A 15,664-nucleotide genomic window follows, 5' to 3' on the forward strand; every position below is an offset into this window, starting at 1 on the left:
GTTCGCTTGTGCTGCAGGAAGACCTACACACACTGTCGCTGTGACACATCCTTTAACGTGGCCCCTCCAGGCTTCTGCCACAACGTGGGCTGGAATGAGACACAGAAATATTGCCACTATTTCCAGACAATCTTTAAGGCAGCTGACAGTTTCTTTTAGTCATAATTAAGAATTTGTTTTAATGCAAGAAGCACATTTCTGCTGATCAGAGAGCTTTGGAGGAAGCACAAATCAGCAATACAATGGAAGGTACATATTTTTGTATTTTATAAGTGAGAAGGATTTTTAGAACCCCACGGATGAAAAGTCCAGCCCTCCCTCTCCCCCTCACCCCCGCCTCCAGGGTTTTTCTGGACTCACAGAAGGCAACAAAAACCAAAGGCAACACTGGTCACCACCAGGATCGGGGCAGACAACAGCAGCTACTCAGGGTTCCCATCCTTTAAACCCCAACCGATCTCTGGGAGAAACGAAGCCTCTATTATTACCTAGGACAAAAGTCACAATTCTCTACAGAACCAAAATCATCACTTGTCCCATTCATAAGATCCCAACGATTTCATCACAATTTTTGTGAATATTAAGCCAACTCTAGGCAACCATCTGTTACATTTAGTTAGGTAAACAGCTAAAGCAGGGCACCTCTGAAACATTCACTGAGGGAGGGACTAGGCACATATACATGCAAACTGCCACTGGTGCTCACCGAGTGTAGTTGCTAAAAAACTGAACAGGCTTCAGACACCAAAAATGGTTAATGATCTCCATATTATCTACATATTCCACTTAAGGTGAGGGTTAAAAAGTGAGGGGCCAGGAATGCACCTCCCTTAAGCTATAGAGCTGGTTCCACTTTGGGACCTCAGCTCCCACGTGGAAGGAGAAGGGCTTTGTGAATGGGGGAGGAGCTTCTTCCCAAATGGCAGCAGCTACACAAAACATGAACATCCAGCAAAAACTTATTTTAGCTGCGTTCCCCCTAATGCTACCAACAGATTAAAGACTACTTTAAAGTCAGGAGAGGAGTAAAAATAAACACAACTTCTTCCTGTGACTTAAGATGCCTCCTTTCTGAAGTTGAATATCATTTCCTAAAATCACATTTCGAGGGGGTAGAAAAGGTCTGTTTACACTTTCCTTGAGGAACTCTACTATCTGCTGTTAAAATCGTTCCTCAGAAAAGCAGATTACTGAGAAGAGAAAGCACACGACGTTCCTCAGCAGTCCAGAAAAGACCACCTTCTAAGAAAAACTCTGGAAAGGGGGCAGACCAAATCTCCATGCCCGGCAAAGACAGATGAATGTGCCCCTGGTTCCCATCCTGTGCGCAGCTCCTGAAGTTTCTGCGTTCTCCAGCAGTTAGAAGAATGAAGGCGAAACTAACCCTTGGCTCCCATGGTCAACATTCCACACAAACAATGGCCTGGCTCTCTCCCTATTGTACATTCTGTATTCATCTGTGAATCCCCCCCCTTTTTTTTTTTTACACAATGTGCAAAGCCCTTCTTTTCACAGGCGAAGTTCTGAATGCCCAAATGCAGCCATAATTTAGGCTTTAAACATTAATAATGATAGCTAAAAGCAAACTCCAGATTATGCCCAAACATTCATTTGTGAATATCATTAGAGTCACATTGATGGCTTTTGGATACTCTCCATTAAATCATGATCAAAAGAGCCACTGAACACCTTTAAAATGGTTCTGAAGTTTTTAGCAATTATTAAATATAATTTTCCAAACCCTGAGATAGGATTAAAAAAGAAAAACCCTTTCATAAGTCTTTGATACATATTCCATCAAACACAGACTTGAATGAAAATTAACTTCAAAAGATGAGGTGGGGAGGAGATGCCTTGCATTTTCCCTTCTTTCCAGGAGTGCTGTAACTTTAACTCACAGCAGTGTAAATTAGGACATGCTTACCAGCTGTAAGGGAGAAAACTGATATTTGCCCCGGTGGCGCAGTCTCTAAGAGGTATTCATTCCAGCATTTCATGTGCCCACTAAAAGTTTTCAGCAGGGAAAGTTCACACAAGCATTCCTCACCTAGCAATTCACAGAAAGATTATTGGGGGAAAAGACACCCCGAGATTTCACCACATGGGTCACTTTCATTAAGTACAAATACTTCTTTTTCCAGGGACAAACTGCCCTCCTATTTTTTAGTTACTACAAAAATGTGTTCCACCCTGTGTAACAGACCTACCATCCCAAAGTGGAAATATTACCTGAGCTGTGCCCTGCCCAACTGATAAATGTCCCTTCCCACCATGAGCTGTATGAATACATATTTGTGGCCTGATTCAGGGCCACAGGACACTAGGGCTGCTGCTTTTCCCTGATAGATGAACAGAGGGACCCAGGCTGCACGCACATACATTATGACGACAGCCCCTCTCTATGGAAATGACAGTGGTAAAAAATGACAACTGGGGCCACCATTCTACCATTGCTGTAAACTCTTTAAATTTTTTCCATTGAGGGAACGCGTTAAGTGCAAAGGGTATAACTTTGCTTTCAAAAATGATTCATGATGTTAGTGAACTGTTGGCAAATGGCATTCTGGTGCTAGATCTCAGCAGGGCTGCTCCCTCAGAGGTGTCCCCTTTTCGGTTTTCTTTCAATCCGTGAATCTCAAGGATTTCAAATAGTGTGAGCCATTTGTATTTTAACGGCAATGGTAGCAATAAAAATATCATTTTAAAATCCAGTGCACTGCTTGTTCAGTACATACTACATACAGTCATCATTTCTTTACCTTGTCGTTAGTTACTCAGAAACTAAAAAGTTGCAGGTTGATTTTCTGGTTTTGTCATTTGTTGTTGCTGTTTGTTTGTTTCATTTAATCTCTCTTTGAAACACTTTCCAGACTTACAAAGTAAAATATCCAGAATTTTAAAAGTTAAGAGCAAAGTTATTGATTATTCTCTGAAAGGGTAACTGACAAACTAGTTAATAATTATACAGATAGCAAGTTTTACTGTTTCATCTTGTGTACACGACCAGATTAACAATGGCAGGGAAAGCACACACAACTTGGCAGGGACAGGAACAGGTGTGCCCCAGTCTCAAAAGGCCAAAATATCTCACCAAGTATGTCACTGGTGTGTTTTTACAATGGCACTAGTGTTTGTTTTTAAGTAGCCAAACGTTCTTACTTTCTGAACTTTAGAGAGACATACTTTACGAGTATCTCTCTCTTCACTGAATTGATGATACAGTTCCACACATAAATTGCAACTCATGCAAGGAAATGATTTTTAGGGACAATAAGGCTTTTTAAAATCAGTTAAGAAAAGGTAATTCACCCTGCTCCTCCCTGCAGGAGAACACCCATTCAAGGGTCAGTTTCAAAGCTCCCAGGAGAAACCGTAAATAACTCACAGGGTTCTGCATTCAACCTGCAGACTCTTATTAAGGTACAATTAGAGAGGGGGTTGTCAAGTTGGGGTTAAAAAAAAAAAAAGAGTGGTGGGACTCGGGCACTCTACCTTATCTTTCTAAACAGGAAAAAGAATTAAACCCAAACCACCTAGTCAGGTTCAAAACAAGCTCCAAACCCAAGATCTTTTAATTCCCTCTAATAACTGCTTTCCAAAGGGATGTAACTGGGGTCCCCTACCCCTGGGGCACAAAAAACCAATCAGCGCCATAAATTCCCTTTGCCTTCAACCCTCTCTCCTTTTTACCGGGGGGCAGGGTGGGGGGAGGGGGTGACCCAACATCAACACTTACACTCTACAGAAATATGCTGGCTTATTTCCTTTGTTTGCTCGTGTTATACTTGATCAAGTGTGAACGATTAAACTGGTTTCATTAAAGGCAAGTGCATTCACGGCTAACATCCAACTTCAATGGCAACTCTAAGCATATTTTGCAAGAAAGAGGGCCTGCTTTTTTTGCTTGAAATCTACCATCTCATTAACTTTTCTTTTGGGGGCAATAAAAAGGGCACTAGGGGTTTTTCAGGAGAATGTCAGAGCAGTTCAGATATCTGATGCCAGACAAAAGAATATTTAGTGTTTCAACTCTATGATACAGTCTCTGCTAAAGAAAAAAATTGTTTCAATATTAAAGCAGCTATGACTGAAAATGTTTAATTAGCATTTTGACTATTACTTTATAATTGCTGTAAGAAGTATCCTTTGAAATCAAGTGATTATAAAAATAAGATCCTTTAAAGTCTCATTACTTCAAAATAGAAAAGATTTATATTTTTAAAAAAAGGGGGGGGAGGTTAAAAACCTCAGAATCCTCAAAGTACACGAAAACTACCCACTTCTACTTGGAAAACCCTCGAGGCAAAACAGCAATCTTAGGTACTGAACACGAGGTAATTTTTAAACTGTCTTCGAACCCAAACACCTAGCAGAGAAAGCTATCTTTTTTGAAAGAGTGGTATGAGTCGATATATTTCGCCCAAGTTAGAAAGGCAGAAAGAATCACTTTGTAAACTTCCCCAAAATATAACGTCCCCTCAAAATTATCCATGTCAGATAAAAATATACCAGTCTCTAGAATATCCAACAGAATTGCAAATAAGGCGTTTAGCATTTTAAATTCCCAATGCATATTTATAGAATAGAATTCTCTTGTCTATCCTTCCAGCCACTCGCATCAGACTCTCTAAGAACTTAACCCGATCTCCAATCTTTAAAGAAAAAAGGGGGTAAATACACAGAAGGATTGTTTACCCCGGACAGGGCAAGAAAGCCCGGTGTGACGACGTAGGCCATTGCCAGCAGCCTCCACCGCGAGCACGCAGAGCGGGGATTTCTACGAAAAATTCCTCCTCTTCCCTATAAAATCCTAAACGTGGGGTCCTCTGCAGCCAACTGCCGCTTGGGCCGCCTCCGGAAAAAGTACCGGGCGGGGGGAGGGGGGACAACCACAAACACTCGCGCGCACACGCTCACTCCGTGTCCGCGACCGTCGTCGCCGGCGGAAAGCGAGCCACGGGAGGGAGTGTGTGCGCGCGTGTGTGTCTCGGCGCGGCCCGCGGTGACCGAGCTGAGCTCTTGGGCCCGCGGCCTCCGAGCCCCAGGGCGCGGCGTGGGCTGCAGGCGACCCGCCACGCCGCTGGGCCTCCCGCCGGAGAAAGGCCCAGGCACGCCCCGGCTCCCGCGCGCCTCTGTCCAACTCGCCCGGGGCGCTGGGGGCAGCGCGAGAGAGAGAAAGAAAGGCGCTTCCCCTCGGCCGCGCGGGGCCGTCCGGCGCCGCGGAGGGCTGGGAGGAGGAGGGACCGCGGCGGCCCGGCTGTCCCCGCGCCGCACAGGATCCCCGCCGCCCGGGGCGCGCCCTAGCCGGCCCCTCCTGCTAAACTTTTTCTTTTTGATTCGCCCCACCCGAAAAGTGCGGCCCGGGCGGGGAAGGTGGGGGAGGCGGGCGGGCCGGGCTCCCGGCGGCGGCGGGCGAGGAGGAAGTGGTGCCCGCGGGAGCGCGGCCGGGCAGAGGAAATGCCCGGCCCGCCCGGCCCCCGCCCGCGCCCGCCGCCCGGCCCGCCCAGGCCCCCCGCCCCGCCGCGACTTTGGCGGGCCGAGCCCCGCGCGGCAGTGGCGGCGGCGGCAGCGGCAGCAGATGTGGCCCGGCTGCCCGGAGGAGCCAACAATGCGGGGCCGGCAAAACAAAAGGGTTCCACTTCGCCTCCTTTCCCGTCTTTCACTTGCGCTCCCGGGGCGCCGCGCGGGATCCCCCGCCGGCAGGGGCAGCGCCCCTGGGGACCGCGAGCCGCTCGCGCCCCGACTTCCCCATGGAACCCCTCTTCTCCGCGCCGCCCCCCCCGCCTCGTAGGCGCAAGGCCCGCCGCACCCCGGCGCGCTCGGACTCCTGTTCCCCGGGGATCCAGCCGTATTGTCCCCGCGGCGCGTCGCGCGCTCGGCCTGGGTCGCCGGCGGCCCCCGAGCGCGCACCCACCGGGCTCAGGGAGCAGGAGCCGGGGGCGACCAGGGAACCGTCGCCGAGACGCCGCCGCCGCCGCCGCTGCCCTCTGGACGCCGCCGCGCTCGGGGTTTCTTTCTTTTTTTTTTTTTCCAACCCTGATGGGAAGGAAGGTGACCGCCTACTTCGCATTCATCAACTCTCATCACAACAACAAAAATCCTGGCGCAAACGGCGGCCAGCGGGCGCAATCGGTGGCGGGGGCGGGCGGGGACCCCCGAGCCAGCGTCCACCCCCGGTCGCTGAGGGGGGACGCGGGGCCGGGGGCACGGACCAAAGATGTCCTCGGATGCCGGCTCCGTGTCCTTCGCCCTCTTCCTCCTCCTCCTCCCTGAGTGGCGCAGTGAGGCGCGGGCGCGGCCCCCCAGCCCGCGGCCGCAGGTGAGGCGGGGGCGGCGGCGGCCCCAGCCCTCCCCCGGGGCCCCCCTTACCTCGTCCCGGACGGTCGGCGTCCACGGCGAAAGGCGCCCACCCTGGAGGCGGCGGCGGCGGCGGCTCCCGCCCCTCCCACCCCACCCGGCGGCGGTGGCGGTGGCGGCGGCTGTGCGGCCCCCCCTCAGCGCGGCATGGCTCCCGGTTCGGTCCCTCGCTCCTCGGGCCGCCGCCGGCTCCTCCGGGCCGCTCCCGAGCCACCTTAAAATGACACACGCACACAGGGACACACACACAAAAACTTAATCTCTCCAGCTCCCCGCCCCTCCCCCTCCCGCCCTCCCCACCCTCCCTCCGTTCCCCTCCTCTCCCCACCCTACCCCTCCCTTCCCTTCCACCTCCTCCCCTCGCCGCCGAGCCTCTTCCTACTTCCCCACCCACCCCACCCCCTTCCTCCGCCCACCCGGTTCCCAATTCCCCCCGCGTCCCGGCCCTGCGCCCTCCCGCCCGCCGAGAGGGGGCTGCGCTGGGGGTCCCCGGCCCGCGCCCGCCCCGCGCCGCGCTCACCCCCGAGAGGATGCTAATTCCAACTTGGATCGGGGGAGGGAACGTCCTGGATGCCGAGCGCCTCCCGGCTATTTGCTCTTCTTTATTTGTTTTCTCCTCCGGGGAAGGAGGAGGAAAACGGAGAGAAAAGGAAAGGAAAGAAGCGGCGCTGGCCGCAGCTCCCGGTGCCCGCCGGCTGCGCAGGAGCGAGGCGGGAGGCGAGGTGAGGGTCGCCGCTCGCTCACTCCTCGCTCCTTTTTTTGGGGGGGGGGCAAAGGCGGGGTCTCTCTTTGCAAACCAATGACACAACCCCACATGGGCCGGCCTCGCCCCCTCCAGATACTCCTCACTACAAATCGGCTCTCTCGGGGGATTAGTGGCTCCGCGAAAGTGCACACAGGCGCGGCGGGCGGGAGGGCCAGGGGCCGGGCGCGGCGGGCACTCCCTGGCCCGGCCCCGCCCGGGAGGCCCTGGGGAAGCGCGGGGGCCTCGGTAGCAGGGGCCGGGGTCCTGTCGCGGTGGCTCGGGGTCCGCTGCTCCCCTCGCCCTTCATCCTCCTCCGCCCCTTCCACGTGGGGTACCGGGCTGCCGGCCACGTGGGGGAACGCGAGCCCCGGGTGGCCCCGGCCCCGTGGGGCCCCGCCCAGCCAGCGGCGCCGACCAGCCCCCTTCCCGGCCCCCGGGCTCCAACTTCCTCCTGGGCCCCCGCACCGGCCGCTTCTGCCTTCTCAGGCCCGCGGGGTCAGGCGCGGGCCGGCCGCAGGGGGCACTTGCGCTCCCCAAATCCAGATCCGGGAGACCGTGCCGGAGAGGCGGCGACCGCTGTGGGTGCGCAGGGAAGGGGCCCTCTGTGCTGCAAGTTGCAGCAGTGCTGTGCCCTAAAAGAAGCAAAACATTCTTACACATTTAAAAAAAAAAAAAAAGAAAAGAAAGAAAAGGTTCCCTCTTGCTGCCTGTATCTCGCAGGGGCATTTGAGAAGCCCTGTGTTGGGTCAGAGCCCCGGGCCTCGAGGAGGGAGGCGCGCTGCAGCGTGAGGGCCCGCGGCTCGGGGTCCTAGGCTTGCGCGGCGGCCCGGAGCTCACGCCGTCCTGACGTCTCGAGGTTGGAGTCTGCACACCCAGCCTGGGGAACCAGGCCCAGCGACCGCTCGCGGCCCAATGAGCACCTGGGCTAAATTCCCTGCCTGTGACCCGCGACGTCCGAGCGCCGTCTCCGGAAGGGAGCTGGTGGCCGCGGAGTGTGGGGTCTTCTCCCTGTGCCCCAGGGCCCCCCAAACTCTCTTCTCACTACCCTGAGTTCGGCGTGCATCCTCCCAGAATCCCTGGGTGGGCTGAACTGAGCCCTTAAGATCGATTTGTTTAAAAACCCTATTGAGATATTAGGAACTGGATTGAGATGTCCAGCAGGAAAGGAGTGGGAGGGGTCTGGGGTCCGGCCTTTGGAGGCCGCAGGGACCGCCATTCCGCGAACCCAGCCGCCCCGTGTGGCCTCCTCCATCCCTGAGTGCCCCGAGCCCTGCAGAGCCGAGGAAACTTAGAGCCAGGGCCAGGGGGCCGGAGGAGAGGCCACTGAGCCGCGCGACCCTTTTCTGCATCCCAAAGAGCGTTGCTCCAGGCCTCCCAGTCTTTATTAAACATTTCTTAAATCCTGCCCCAGCCCGCCGCGGGGCTTGTTTGCCAAAGTGCACCAGGTGCGGCCTGAGCGACCTGCAGTGGAGGGGCCGGGACTATCTATAGATGATAGCTTAATCACTCAACAAGATTTTAAAACGTGATTGAAGACCGCCTACCTGTGAGGGCAGCGCGGACCAGGCCTTTCTTGACCGCAGGTCCACGTAATGCGGTCACTAAGAATCCCGCCGCACGGTTTTCGCGTGGCCCTCGTAGGGCCTGGCCAGGCCAACTGAGGGGCGCACCGGGCTGCGCTTCCATAGAGGAATCCTCGCACATGCACTCACGGTTGTCTTTTCTTCTGGCAACCCTGGATCTCCACAAACTGATCTTCAGGGCGCTTCCCTCTTCAGCAGTTTTGCCTCAAGGGCATGGCGCCTCAACTAGGTTTTGGCTATAAACAAACCGCGGCCACCGCCGGGCTACCAGGTTACCAGTACCTGTTCTTCCGAGTTTCTTAGGCATAAACTATAAGAACTACAAATAAAGATATTCTGCTTCCTTATTTCACAGAAGTCTTTGGTTCTGAGTGGCCTTCTCAGGAAGAAACCACAAAAAGCCTGATTTTCCGTATCATTCCTTCACTTTCACGCGTTCTATAAATTTGAATTCAGACTTGGAAAGTATTATTAATATGTTCTTGGCCGGGCGCGGTGGCTTACGCCTGTAATCCCAGCACTTTGGGAGGCCTAGGCGGGCCGATCACGAGGTCAGATCAAGACCATCCTGGCTAACACGGTGAAACCCCGTCTCTAATAAAAAAAAAAAATACAAAAATTAGCTGGGCCTGGTGGCGTGCGCGTGTAATCCCAGCTACTTGGGAGGCTGGGGCAGCAGAATCGCTTGAACCAGGGAGGCGGAGGTTGCAATGAGCCGAGATTGCACCACTGCATTCCTGTCTGGGCGACAGAGCGAAACTCCGTCTCAAAAAAAGAGAAAGTATCATTATTATTATAATTACACTGCATTAAGTATTATTGTTGTTGTTTGTTATTATTATTATTGAGACGGAGTCTCAGTCTGTCACCAGGCTGGAGTGCAGTGGCGCGATCTCGGTTCACTGCAAGCTTCGCCTCCTGGGTTCACGACGTTTTCCTGCCTCAGCCTCCTGAGTAGCTGGGACTACAGGTGCCCGCCACCATGTCCGGCTAATTTTTTTTTTTTTTTTTTTTTTTTTTTTTGTATTTTTAGTAGAGACGGGGTTTCACCGTGTTAGCCAGGATGGTCTTGATCTGACCTCGTGATCGGCCCGCCTCGGCCTCCCAAAGTGCTGGGATTACTGGTGTGAGCCACACGCCCGGAAGAGAAAGTATTATTAATGTATTATTTGTTTTGAAAACATTAAAAGCAAGGCATCCTGAGAGCTGAAAATTGTTTCTCACTTCAATTTACCTGCATTTTAAAATGTGATGCTCATTTGCCTCCAACATGTGAATTATTTCATACTTTTTTTTTTTTTTAAGATGTTGCAAACAAAAAACCCAATTCAGAAATGGCCAAAGACTCTGTAGACATTTCTCCAAGGAAGGTAGACAAATGGCCAACGGCCAGTAGGCACATGAAAAGATGGTTTGCCTTACTGGTCATTAGAGAAATGCAAATCAAAAGCACCATGTTACTACTTCATGTTCACAGGGATGGCTTTTATCAACAAAAGAGAAAAAAAAAACCACATGTATTGAGGAGGATGTGGAGAAATGGGAACCCTTGGCCCGGCGCAGTGGCTCACACCTGTAATCCCAACACTTTGGGAGGCCAAGGTGGGCAGATCATCTGAGGTCAGGAGTTTGAGACCAGCCTGGTCAACATGGTGAAACTAAAAATACTAAAAATACAAAAAATTAGCCAGGCATGGTGCACATGCCTGTGGTTCCAGCTACTGGGGAGGCTGAGGAAGAAGAATCGCTTGAACCCAGGAGGTGGAGGTTGCAGTGAGCCAAGATTGGGCCATTGCACTCCAGCCTGGGCAACAAGAGTGAAACTCCATCTCAAAAAAAAAAAAAAAAAAGAAAAAAAAGTAATGAAAAACAAGAGAGATCCACAGCCCCAGTGTGGAGCATTGAGTTTGTAAGGCACTTATTTTCTTCCGTCTGGCAGCCTTTAAACAGGATGGCATAATTCCTTCCCTACTTTATACCTCCTCGGGAGCACTTCTGATGTCTATAGGAACCCAGGGGCTGAAAAAGGCCCGTGGGACGGGACTGCGGCTACATCACAGCATGCCTCCCCCTGCTACAATCAAAGACCTCTAACCGAGGTTCTTATTTCTCAGTTTCCTATCTTTCCTATTTCATTTCCAGGAACCAATGGCTGTTGAAAAAAAAGATAGTGGCCCTAGATAATAGTGGGTCCTTTTATTGTAACTGTTTTGTGCAATAAAATGGACTAGTTGTGTGCACTTGAGTATTTCAAGGGTCTGTGCAGCGAGAGTTACTGGGAGTTGGACTTAACTGTATTGTTACTCACCTATCTCTGTTATTCAGGGTTCAGCTCACTTCAGAACCACAATTATCTGAAGCTCTCAGTTGCTGTCCTCAGTGGAAGTGGGAATTTTGCTGCAATGTTTTATAGAATAACAGTGCTCTCTTTGGCTATAATATAATCACTATATGATTCATACTTAATTCAAATCAGTGAATACATATTGCCTTTATAGATGCCATGGCCCTTTCCAAATATGCATTAAAAATCCTAGGCTCGGCCGGGCAAGGCGGCTCACTCCTGTAATTCCAGCACTTTGGGAGGCCGAGGCGGGCGAATCATGAAGTCAGGAGATCGAGACCATCCTGGTCAACATGGTGAAACCCCATCTCTACTAAAAAAATACAAAAATTAGCTGGGCATGGTGGTGGGCGCCTGTAATCCCAGCAACTCAGGAGGCTGAGGCAGGAGAATTGCTTGAACCAGGGAGGCGGAGGTTGCAGTGAGCCGAGATCACGCCACTGCACTCCAGCCTGGCGACAGAGCAAGACTGTGCTCATGCCCGACGTACGCAGCAAGGGGTGCAGATCGGAGTGGTTGAAGCTGTCAGTTTCAGGATTTAATTGGCATTTGGGTTTAAGCCCATCACTTTTATTTTTTAATTAAACACACACACACACATACTCTGCCTGAGCCCTTTTGAAAAACAGTGACTACAGTCCTAGGAAAACAAAAGCAAACACATTGATCCACAGACACAAGTGAATCTGTATTGTAACATCCAGAAGAAATCAGCAAACATACCGTGCAACTACTACTCAACAAACATTGAAGGAAGGTCTGCTCCGTTCCTGGCCCAGGCTGGACCCTGGATACAGAGATTAACCCCAGCTGGTCACTATCTCCAAGGAGAGAGCATCCCAGGGAAACTGCATTGGCTCAAGTATTATCTCATTTAAGCCTCATAATACTGTGAAGTAGGGATTAAGATTCCACAGTTGTCTGTGGGAAAGGTGAAACTCCCAGAAAGATTAGGTACTGAGCCTGGCTTCCCAGGCATGTGACCCTATGCTCTAAAGGGAGAACTTGGCTTTGCTGTCACCGTCTTAAAAATGTTTTATTAAATTTTTAATTTTTTGTAGAGATGATGTCTTGCTATCTTGTCCAGGCTGCTCTTGAACTCCTGGCCTCAAGTGATCCTCCTACCTCGGCCTCCCAGCGTGTTGAGATTGCAGGCATGAGCCACTGGGCCCGGACTTAATAATTTTGAACAAGGGACTTTGCATCTTCATTTTGCACTGGGCCCCACAAACTGTGTAGCTGGTTCTGATTACATTCATTTAAATTAAAAAGACCCCATCCTTGCACCGTAGAACACAAAGTGGTAAAGCCAAGCAGTCTTCATTGTCAGCCCATGGAGTCACATAGAAACGAACATGAGTCTAAGAAGCCCCCTGGCCTCTCACTAGGCCACCGCCTTGCATGTGCAGTGAGTCCACCCATGGAATGTTAATTTTCCTACACTGCAGCAGGGCAGGCCCGTGACATGCAGACCTCAGACAAGTCAGCAATGGTAACTAAAGCCGGAATCACACAGGCTACTGACTCAGTGGGACCAGTAGTGAGGCCACGATGGGATTACTGCTGAGAATGACCAAGCATGGGACAGAGATGGAATGGCAGCCTCCCGGCAGCTGCTGCACATGGAGGAAAGAGCTCCATTATCGTAGGAAATGATTCAGCTCCAACCAGAATTAGCTTCATGGTCAAAAGCTCCTGATCCCAAGGTCCACTAGGTACTGAGCGCGCCAGGCTCTCCAGAGTAAAGACTTAAATCCAAAGTCATGGCCAAACATCTGAAGGTCATCGCCAGGACTGTGATGGCACAGGAAGGGAACGAGGAAAGTGCATACAGGACCCTAAACAGAATCCTAACTATGGAAGGGCTCGTTGAGGACATTAGGCGTCGGCGGTGTTATGAGAAGCCATGCCACCGGCGACAGAGGGAAAGCCATGAGAGGCCCAGCAGATCTACAGCATGGAAATGGCTCGCAAGATAACTTCTTGATGCGAAAGAATCGGGCAGATCGGTGGCAGGGCTGCTGAGGCCTGCGGATGGGACACTCAGTATGAAACCCTCATCCAGTTTTGTCTCCATCTCATTTCTTTGAACAATCCCATTTCCTATTACCTTTCTCTACAATAAACTCAATCACATGTTGGTAAGAAGGCCTCCACATACAGAAAACAATCCCGTTAGTCAGCAATGGACCCTCTTTTACTAAATGAAAGAAGAAACTGAGTCTGAAGAAGTGTAAGAGTAGAATGGCATTTGCCAGGGGCCAGGAGGGGGCAATGAGGAGTTATTGTTTAATGGGTACAGAGTTGTAGTTTGGGAAGATGCAAAAGTTCAGGAGGTGATGGCCAGGCGTGGTGGCTCATGCCTGTTATCCCCGCACTTTGGGAGGCTGAGGTGGGTGGATCACTTGAGGCCAGGAGTTCCAGACCAGCCTGGCCAACATGGTGAAATCCCGTCTGTACTAAAAATACAATAAAAAGAAAAAAGAAAAAGAAAAATTAGCCGGGCGTAGTGGTGCACACCTGTAGTTCCAGCTACTTGGGAGACTGAGGCAGGAGAATTGCTTGAGCCGGACAGAGTGAGATTCCGTCTCAAAAAAAAAACCCCAAAAAAACAAAACAGGAGATGGATGGTAGATGGTGACGGTGGTTGCACAGATGGTAAATGTCCTTCATGCCACTGAACTGTACACTTAAATGCTCACGATGGTAAAACAATGGTAAATTTTATGTTTACTACTATAAAAGCTTTTTTGAAAGTTAAAACAACAACAACAACAACAACAAAGCTCCTCATATCACCTACAGTTTTGGCACCTGCAAAATACCCTAATAACAGAGCTGACTTCAGTGAGCCTGTCTTCCCCCAGGGAACTCTCTACTTAAAAAAAAAAAAAAAAATGTGCCCATGCTTTTCCCTGAGTATCTACAAATATACAAAGAGGGCCCCTGGTTATCTGGTCAGCTGGCCAGGGGAGCCCATGTCAGGTTTGATTAGACACCATTCATGGTGCCCTTACTTGCCTCTGGAAAGCATCATTGTTTCATGTTGGTTGGAGTGGCCCTTGCATTTCAGAGAAGAACTCACTGAGGCTGTGAGGCTGGGTCACTCCAGCAGGTAGGCTGGAGACCAGGTTGAAACTGCAGGTCTCTGGGCTTCCCAGATTTTTCCTGGCTCTGCTGTTTTGCCTCCAACTGCTATCTGGGCTGTAGACAGGTGCGGGCACCCGGCCCCCTGGCCTGTGCATCTCTGGAGGCTGCTTCTCACATCTAATTTGTGCCAGGAAGAAATAAAGCAGTGGCTGGCCAGCTGACCTGACACACAGGGGCCCTTGTTTGTAGATTTTTCAGGGAAGAGCATGGATGGTTTTTGTTTGTTTGTTTTTTAAGTGCAGAGGTCCCCTGGGAGGACAGACTCACTGAAGTCAGGGAATTGACTGTTCATTTCAAGATGGTCCAAATCTACAGAAAAGTCGATTTGAAGAGTGCAATGCATGCTCACTCATAGGCCTACCACCAATTTTTCATATTGGGTCACAGTGTCATTAGCTGTTTTTTTGTTCACTGTATACACATAGATACTTTTTTTCCTGAACCATCTAAAAGTAAGTTGCAGACATCTTGGTGTTTCACTCCTTAACACTTCAGCATTTTTATCTCTTAAAAAGAAAGACCTTTTACAAAACTCTAATGTCTTTAGCCACAACTATGAAAATTAACGATATGGCTGTAAATTCAGTAATGTTCAGTGTGTGGTCAGCATACTGCGGCCAACCTGTGGACTGTTTTTCACAGGTCAACAACAAGCTGAATTCTAAAATGGAGCAAGCTTTTAGAAACTTTTATAGCAATCTGACAGAGTACTTTTAGATCTGTTAAATCTAATAATAAAAAATCTGGACTGACATTTAGTGTATTTTTTCACTTCTTCCTAATAAGTCACTTTTCTTATGTTTTACAAAAGTGTCACTCTGAGACACACTAAAAAACAAAAACAAAAACTGTTCCTTCATTATAGGTAGATTGCAGAGCCACTGGCTAATCCTCAGACCATATTCAAACATCCCCAATTGTCTCAGAATGTCTTTTGTAGATTTCTTTCTCAGCCCAGCATCCAATTCAGCTTCACATGTAGCATTTGGTTTTCACAGGGTCTGCTCTCCTCTCTTAGCAACATCGGGCCATCTTCCTGATTGTCTTTGGAACCTGTGAGTGGACCCATCTTAGAGCCAAGTAATTCAAGTACCAGGGACCTGGATCAGGGACAGGTCTGCAGTTCTCTGGGACTATAGAAATTACTGTTCTTAAAGCTATCAAAGTGTACACCCAACGATCTGACAAATCATTTTCAAATTTCATATGAATGGTTTCTTGATGAAAGAAAATAATTATAACATATCTGGTATTTTGGCAGAATTGTACTGAGTAAGGCAGGGGAACCTGTGTTCATGTTAAGTATCAGCCAAGCCAGAGATTTGTGCTGCTCTGATGTTAGAGATGGTAATCAGGAAAACCATAACAACGTGTTTGTGCCGCGCTCAAGATCTGGCTAAACTTCTTTGCACAAGATTGAAAGTTGTCTGGTTTAGGCTCAAGGTAGTTCTCAGCTATGGAGTGATAGTCCTAGCGTGGATTTAG

The 15,664-nt window shown here is 50.2% G+C and overlaps 1 protein-coding gene and 1 pseudogene across 39 annotated transcripts in view; one reads left to right on the forward strand and one right to left on the reverse strand.

Annotated features, from left to right (window-relative positions):
* CTBP2 (C-terminal binding protein 2) overlaps positions 1–7,508 on the reverse strand; it is a 173,262-nt gene extending 165,754 nt beyond the window's left edge. For 13 of the 39 annotated variants that reach the window (XM_077947858.1, XM_077947847.1, XM_077947837.1 and 10 more), the window contains exon 1: positions 6,370–6,582. The gene's annotated coding sequence lies outside the window, so the exon portion shown is untranslated. Of the gene's footprint in view, positions 1–4,695; positions 4,780–5,809; positions 6,283–6,369; positions 6,583–6,877 lie in introns of those variants that run through there. The other 26 variants (XM_028826989.2, XM_077947853.1, XM_015148416.3 and 23 more) reach the window with 14 other exon arrangements.
* A 2,223-nt stretch (positions 7,509–9,731) lies between these two features.
* LOC144331365 (small ribosomal subunit protein bS21m pseudogene) lies at positions 9,732–14,746 on the forward strand (annotated as a pseudogene).
* Positions 14,747–15,664: the final 918 nt, after the last annotated feature.

Source organism: Macaca mulatta, chromosome 9 (genome assembly GCF_049350105.2).
Source record: "Macaca mulatta isolate MMU2019108-1 chromosome 9, T2T-MMU8v2.0, whole genome shotgun sequence".
In the NCBI taxonomy this organism is placed as follows: domain Eukaryota; kingdom Metazoa; phylum Chordata; class Mammalia; order Primates; family Cercopithecidae; genus Macaca; species Macaca mulatta.